Raw genomic sequence first — 7,224 nt, forward strand, 5'->3', positions numbered from 1 at the left:
ATGCTCTCTTTTTTTCAAATGAATAGCACAAAAGTTCTCTGAAAACACCTCTGCTCGTTCAAAACTTGGTCTATTAATTAACTTTGAAGCCTGTTTACAAGATGTGGCAAGTCTTATGTTTTGACGATTCCGAACATTTTCCATAGTCTTTCCAAATACAGCATTATTCATTAATTTATGAAAGTCCTTTAAAAAAATCTGTCTTTGCTTCTGTTCTCCTTTTTGTATTAAAATCAATATACTTCTTCAACCAATGACTTTGTTTAAATTTCAAAATCTGATGAATTTTCCTCACTCTCAACCCAGCAGATAAATATTGTCTTAAGTTCCTTTGATGCAAAACATAAACTTTCTTTATCATTTAATGCAGTAAGTCTTTTTTCTGGAGATTTACCTTTTATATTAAATGACTGTTGGTAATCGCTTAACCATTCTTTTCTTGGATTTTCTTTATCAGGGGCATAAGGTAGGTCTTTATGTTTGTGATGAAGTTCTTCTGGATATTTTAAATCAACCTCAAAATAATACTCAAAAACCTCAAGCTTCAGCTTCATTCAATTTTTTTTGAGACGAGACAACAATGTCTTGTAAAACTTTTTCATAATGTTTTTCTTTAATCCATTTCAGTTTTCCATTCGGTAAAGATTGAGACATAGCCCACCCATACAAATTGTTAGCATCATAATACATCAGGTAAGAGTTGTCCTCATTATTATTATAATCAGGAAGATATTTGTTATTTGCTTTAGCATATCTCTTGGAACATACTTGAGATATTCCTCCTCTTTTAGCCTTCTCTATCATTAAAAGCATATCTATATCACTGATTAATTCCAAATTCTGTTTTGTCATTTTTAACATTGCACTCCAAACCAAACCCGGGCCATGTAATAGTGAGTGGGGTCGAATCCATAAGAATTTTTATTATGACAGACTGTTCTAAAAGTTTCAAACACATCAACCTATAACAATACATCAGTTTTAAGATACAAATCATGATATTCTCCAAGATTGTTTATATTAAACTTCTTCCAAACCTTTTTAGCTTGTGTATAATATCTATCGGAAATATGAGTTTTATTCAACTTGCCATAGAAATTTTCCCTTGAAGGAAGTTGTGTTTCTTTAAACTTCTCAAATGAATCCATGTAGTCATATGGATATATTCCCTTTTGTGATAAGAGATCAATCTCTTCTTGATTTGAGAAATGTGATTTAAGATTCAGTAAGTTTTTCATATTTGATGCTAAGTTAGATCATGGTCTTGCCAAAAACTTGTACGTGTCAAGAAATCTGATATGGGTTATGGGGGATGTATGAATTGTTTTTGTGAATGAGATGTATTTTTGATCTGTGTTAGGAATGGCAGAAATATCTCCAAATATCTTTGAAAGTTCATTTATAAATAGATGTGTGTCATAGTGAGCGTTGTTGTGAAGAAAGACAGGAATAAAATTTGGGGGCTTGTAATTAAGATGACAACGGGAATGAGCTGGACCTCTATATTTACCAGTAAGATGATAGTGATCCCCTAACCTTGACTTCTCCCTCAATTTTCTCCTCACAAACATGACAGATACTGTTCTTTCTAAATTCCTTTTTCTCTCCCTTTATTAATGACATTGGTTTAACGGTTTTAACCATTATTTCTCTTAGTCTTATACAGTCTTTTTCCAATCTACTGTAGATCAGGTCTACAAACTCCTCTGAGGCATCTTCTCCTCTATAAAGTTCTAACTTGTTGTATTCATCACCAACAGATGATTTGATATAATAACAGAAACCACAAGGAGTATGTTTTTGATATTTATTTGTGTGTGATTTATTTAGATTTGGAGAAACAGTATCTATCTTTTCAAGGATACTTTCAAAATTAGTATATATCACAAACGGATGTTTTATAAATTTGTTAAAATCTTTGAATGATATGTTTGAACCTACTTTTGGTAAATTAATTACGGTTGATTTATGATTACTACAATATTTCGTATGTTGATTTAATCGTTCTTTTGTATGAAAGGGGTTGAGACATCTCTTACAAGGATACGTTTTACATTTTCTCTTGTATAGTTGTGATTTGGTTAATCTTGATAAATTTTTGATAAAAGCATAATGTGATTTTTCCTTTGAAGTAAAGTAGAAAAGGTCAATGTGTGTTTCATCATTTTTATAGTTGTTTGAAATTTTTAATAACTGAACTTTGTTTGTATCCATTAATCCATATACATTAACAGATAGATTATTCATTTTCTCAAATTTAGGAATATCTCTCAATGACATTGGAAACTTTAAATCTTTAACATTTCATGTATTCTTGTATTATTTATAATGTTCAACCCTTTCAGGATTCCATTGTGGAGGATGTAAGTGAGCAAGAACAGACCATAGAAAACATTTATTATCTTTGTTTTGAATATTAACAACCGCTTTCTTAAGTTTTATCTCTTTTGGTAAATCAATATAAGAAGAAGCTTGAAGAGGATCTGATTTTAAGATGTGTATATGTAAAAAGATTGTTTTTGTGATAGCAAATCCACTACCTACTATGGTTTTATCAACATCTTGTTCTTGTTTCTGGAGTTCATCATAAACCTCACATCTTACAAAATCTTGAAATGATGAGATAAAGTGAGGGTTTGTCCTCATATAGGGAGGAGTTTCATCACCTTCTCTTACCATATTCAATTTTACTCCCATATAAAACTTAAAAGTTTTGATATCACTTAATGTGTTTCCAATTATCGTTTCAATACTTTGTTTAACCATATCAACCAACAGCTTCCATGATAGAAGATGGTCCAGGGTCTTGAAAGTGAAACAATCTTATTTTTATATGTCCTTTAAATTCCCCATTCAATGTTTTCAATTCAGTGGCACCTTCCCTTTCCTCATTGTTCTTGTGTTAGCGTGATTGAACGTGTTTATTATAATTTGTTTTTTTAAGAATATCATTATCACATCTATCACAATGTTTTGTTTCTTGGTCAAGTGGAGATATTTGTCTGAAAAGATTGAATGTGTGTTTGTTGGTTTGAAGGTGTTTTTTATAATATTTATATTCATGATAACAAACATCGCAGTATGTTATAGAACAAAACTTTGCTTAAAATAAAATTTTCTTGATGAAAATTTTGTTTAATTTATAGTATAGGTGAATCTGTGCTTAAAACCATTTTATCCTCCAACTTTTTTCACTTAATAAATACAATGTATCAAGACACAAAATACAAGTTTCAATCAATCTCTTCATTTGTAAAAGATACTGAGAAATATGTCGAGGATGTAAAATTGAATAAAGATAAACATAACAACTATTGGATAAAAACAATTATGGTGAATAATGTGAGTTCCTCAATTTCCTTCAGTGTAAGGGCTTTTAGTATATCTGGAAGAACATCAATTAAAGTAGCTCTAACAAAAGTTTCTCCTCTCCTTCTGGCAATATATTCAAAACTAGAAAAAGCAATGAAACAAGAAAAAGTATCAAAAAAGTAAAACCTTATGGATGAAGCTTTAGAAAGAAAAGATAAGACCATCTGTAATATGCAAGGAGAAATTTGTATTTTTTTCAACAACCCTAAAGATGTAAATCCTGATGAAATAAAGGATGTTCATATATCAGGTGAAATGACATTTCATTCAATAGTAGTTAAGGACCATTTTAAAATTACCTTCAATATAAAAAATGAAGCAGTTGAATCTGTTAATGAAAAAAAGTATATAGATATAGATGGTAATGTTTTTTCTACTAATTAAATATAAATCATTATTCAACTGAAGATTTTGAAGATTATGAGAGTGATGACAGTTATGATACTGAGAGTTTGTGTTCAAATGATAGTTATGATACCGAGAGTTTGTGTTCAAATGATAGTTTTGAAAGTAGTTTTATAGATGATTATGAAAGTACCGAAGATGAATTTTAGTTTAAGCAAAGTTTTACCATATAAATATGAATAGTATACTTGATCTTGAGCCCCTTGAACTCCCTGCTTCTCCATATGACAAATTTGAGAATTATCCTACATTTGAAAGAGTGGGATTAAACGCAGAGTCAAAAGCCTATAAACAATGTATATTCTGTGATTATCTTCTAATTAATGATAATAAAAAATATAAAAAGGAATATAATTCTTTTAGATTTCCAGCAAAAATAAATTCCTTTACAAGATTGATGAGAGAAATGAATGTAAAGTATGAGTGTGATAACACACCTTTCCTTACAATGGAAGAAACTTGGTGGAGGATACTTGGAAGTATCTTGGTAGAGGATACTAAATACCTAAGAGACAAAAGGGTTTCGGACATCAATTTAGAAAAAAGGAGATGGAATAATTGATACTCTAATGGGTATAGGTTCATCTATTCTTAAAAATAAAGACTTAATTGGTTCAACTGCTTCTGCCGTGGGAAATGTAGCGGGTGCTATAAAGAGTATAAAAGATGCCCAAAAGGAATCTCATAAATTACAAGCAATAAAAGAAAATAAGAAAGGCAAAACTCAGTTGTATCTCCAAGAATGACAGAAAATAATTCAAATACTTGGGTCAGGGTTTCAAAAGTTTTAACATCTTTTTTTCCTAAATAAATACAAGTATGGAAGCAATTGATAGTATCTATGATTTGGATGATACCATTGTCATCTCAAACTCGACCAAAAAAGAAGACTACTTCAAGGTAAATGCAATAACTGGAACAGACTGGAATAGAAATGGAACAAAAAGTTTTGAATTTACTAATCAACAAACTTATTTGAATCTAGCCAAAAGTTTCTTGTTGTGTAAATTTACATTCACTAAGGCTGCGAATAACACAAATGCTACACTCGTAAATGATTTCTTCTGGAAAATGTTTGATAGTGCTCGTTTGTACATTGGAACACAAGAAGTTGAAGTGGTTGATTATGTCTCTGCTACATCTGAAATGATGAAATTTACACTATATTAATTTCTTGATAGAATGGGAAAGGAGGCTGTCGAAGGTTTTATTCCTGATATGTCAACAGGAACAAATACAGACCCTGGATATAGTCAAAGGAAAGGAATGTATAATGATGATACAAAAGCAGGTAATAGTTTTACTGTGGTAGTTCCTCTTAAAGGTATATTTGGATTTTGTGATCATGATAAAGTTCTGTATGGTCTTAAAATTAGATTTCAACTGCAAAGGAATGATAATGAAAATAGATTACTTTTTGGTGTGGCTAATGCTTTTGCTGATCAGAATAAATTTGTCATTGATGAAATTAGTTGGTATATTATTGAATATACTCCTAATCTTAAAACAGAAGAGATGTTGAATAGAAGATTTAACTCAAAGAAGCCACTCAATGTATCATACCTTAAAAGAAGATGCCAACACGTTAAACTGAACCAAACCACTTACACGTGGAATTTGGGTGTTCTGGAAGGAAAGCCACAATATCTGTGGCTCATTTAAAAAAAAAACAGATGGTGATACTGCTACTGTTAACAATAATGCATTGAGTGATAATGCAAAGGTGAAACAACTTCGCGTTTCTCTCGATGGAACATTTTATCCCCGAGATAGATTGGAAATTCATTGGGAAAAAAATGATTATGCTGAAGCATACAAGTCTTACCAAGAGGTGTCTGAAAGCAATGGAAATAAGGAACCTATTTTGGATATGACAGCATTTAAAAGCCTGTTTTCCAATCTGTGCAATTGACCTGAGTGCTCAAAAGGAAACTATAAAGTCTAATCGAGTTGATACTTCCCTATACATTGAAAGAGGAGAGAGTGAAGAAGTTGATACATATTGTTTGCTTTTGGAAGAAACAGAATTACAGATTAATACAGATAATGGTGTTATGATTCGTCTCACGTAATTTTTTGATAAATAAATGAGTAGTAAGGTGCCAACTGGGGTATATGTTAATCAAATAAATCTTCATAAACTATCATCTTGTATTCAAAATCAAAAGCCTTGTATGATTAACGTTAATACAATTCAGAGAAAAGGAGCAGTAAGAATTGATGTTTTGCTCACAAGAGAACAGGTAAAAATCTTGAACGATACTGGCTCACTTAAAATTAAAATGTCAAAACCAACGTTGATGAAATATTCAATAAGAGAGATGAGTGGAGGATTTATCCCATTTCTAATTCCTTTATTTGCTGGTTTAAGTGCAGCTGGAGCATTGACGGGTGGTATTTCAGCAGCGGTAAAAACTGCCAACGAAAGGAAGACTCAACTCTGGGCTCAAAAAGAATTGGAAAGACATAACAAAGAGTTGGAGAAACAAATTAGTGGAAGTGGTGTAATTGTAGATTTTGCTGAAAAACTTGAAAGTCTGCCTGATAAAGCGAGATTGTTAGTTGGAGATATGCTTTCTTCTATCGCAAAATTCATGAAAAGGGGTAATGGATTGTATCTTTATAATAAATAAATGAGCATTGATGAGTGGTTTAAAGAATTTGGAAAGAATACAACATCAAATTTCGAACTTGTCAAATATTGTAAGAAATTAAAATTTCATCATGTGGTTATTTGTATGAGAGATGAATTAACAAACTTCCCTAAACATACAAAGAATATTATTATGAACTTAGAAGATAATAATGGGAATGGTTCTCATTGGGTTTGTATTTTTTGATTCTCGTGGAGGATCTCTATGTCTTACTCACGTTGTTGTTCTTGTGGACTTTTTTGTTTCACAGCCTACAGTTTTCATCGAAACTTCCTGAAACTTGGCACATATATGTAAAAATACCCTGCGCAGACAGTAACGATGTCCGATTTTGAAAAATCCTCCTCGAAAAAAAGTTATGACATCAAAATATCTCCGCTAATGGAAATTGCCGAAAAAATTATCTCTGAAACTAGGCAAGCTTTTTGAATTCTATTTGTGGGAAGCGAACAGGGCATTAGCAGAGATTAATTAACACACATATGATACATCACTATGGCATCATATCAATTTTTATGACGTCATTCCTATTTTTTGACTTTTTTTTTTTTCATTTGTTTCACAGCCTACAGTTTTCATTGAAACTTCCTGAAACTTGGCACATATATGTAAAAATACCCTGCACAGACAGTAACCATCTCCGATTTTGAAAATTCCTCCTAGAAAAAAAAGTTATAACGTCAAAATATCTCCGCTAATGGAAATCGCCTAAAAAGTTATCTCAAACTCGGCAAGCTTTTTGAATTCTGTTTGCGGGAATCGGACAGGGCATTAGCACAGATGAATTACCACA

The sequence above is a fragment of the Eptatretus burgeri genome, chromosome 9 (genome assembly GCF_056783735.1).
Source record: "Eptatretus burgeri isolate ZD-2024b chromosome 9, Ebu_testis_v1, whole genome shotgun sequence".
In the NCBI taxonomy this organism is placed as follows: Eukaryota; Metazoa; Chordata; class Myxini; order Myxiniformes; family Myxinidae; genus Eptatretus; species Eptatretus burgeri.